This window comes from Hylaeus volcanicus, chromosome 7, assembly GCF_026283585.1.
Source record: "Hylaeus volcanicus isolate JK05 chromosome 7, UHH_iyHylVolc1.0_haploid, whole genome shotgun sequence".
In the NCBI taxonomy this organism is placed as follows: Eukaryota; Metazoa; Arthropoda; class Insecta; order Hymenoptera; family Colletidae; genus Hylaeus; species Hylaeus volcanicus.
This window is the reverse complement of record NC_071982.1, coordinates 4,949,193-4,949,827: the sequence shown is the minus strand read 5'-3', so window position 1 is coordinate 4,949,827 and position 635 is coordinate 4,949,193. Positions and strand designations below refer to the sequence as shown.

General features: G+C 39.1%; 1 protein-coding gene across 13 annotated transcripts in view; it reads left to right on the top strand.

The window, feature by feature from the left end:
• LOC128880037 (IQ motif and SEC7 domain-containing protein 2) overlaps positions 1 to 635 on the top strand; it is a 75,852-nt gene that overhangs the window by 52,213 nt on the left and 23,004 nt on the right. The gene's annotated exons all lie outside the window — the stretch shown is intronic.

Below are 635 nucleotides of genomic sequence, written 5' to 3'. Positions count from 1 at the left end.
ACAGTAGCTTAAATGAGCAGAGATCTTAGAACTTGAGGAATTACCTAAAATTTGCAGGAAGCTCGAGCAATGATAGTTATTACTATAGCATCGCGTCCTTTGATACCCAAATCAAGAAATAGTCAAATGAAAACATAACTAATAGCAGACACAGTGGTCCAGTGGACATGGCGACAGACTGCCAATCAAGGAGACGCATGTTCGAATCCCGTGCGATGATTTTCGATCAAATGCTTTACAGGTACATTAAAATGTCCGTTTTTTCCTCAAAATTTAGCATTCTATGTAGGCAACAAACACCATAGAACGTGTAAAGGTCGATTGAGACTATACGACAACTGACCGTCTCGTTCCAGCAATGACACGACAAAACATTAAAACACGCGTTTTAATGGAACTATTCACACTATTTCCGTTGACGGAACGTTCAGGTCGGTGTTTGTTAAATGTGAATAGTTCCATTAAAACGCGTGTTTCAATGTTTTGTCGTGTCGGTGCTGGTACGTGTCGTTGTCGGAACGTGACGGTCCGTGTCGTATAGTCTGAATCGACCTTAAACATTCATAAATAAAACATAAACGACCAATGGGAATTATTATAAAAAGCATATTAATATAATTCACAGAAGTGATCAG